Below are 225 nucleotides of genomic sequence, written 5' to 3' on the forward strand. Positions count from 1 at the left end.
CCCCCCCCCCCCTCCGTCTGGGGCGATGGGGCGGCCCCGAGGAGCGGACTCCGAGCGGTAATTCCGCCCCGCGGTGGAACAAAGCCCCGGGCGGGCGCGAGGTGATGTTTCCCCCCGCACCAAGGAGGGTTTCCTTGGTAAAATTCAGATGTTTCCTCGGGCCTCGATTAAAATAACAACTTGGGTATTTACCGGGATGTTATTTCAAGTCTCTTAAGTCCCTGC

The sequence above is a fragment of the Centrocercus urophasianus genome, unplaced genomic scaffold (assembly GCF_019232065.1).
Source record: "Centrocercus urophasianus isolate 14NV4802_14NV808 unplaced genomic scaffold, USGS_Curo_1.0 seq_10, whole genome shotgun sequence".
Classification (NCBI taxonomy): Eukaryota; Metazoa; Chordata; class Aves; order Galliformes; family Phasianidae; genus Centrocercus; species Centrocercus urophasianus.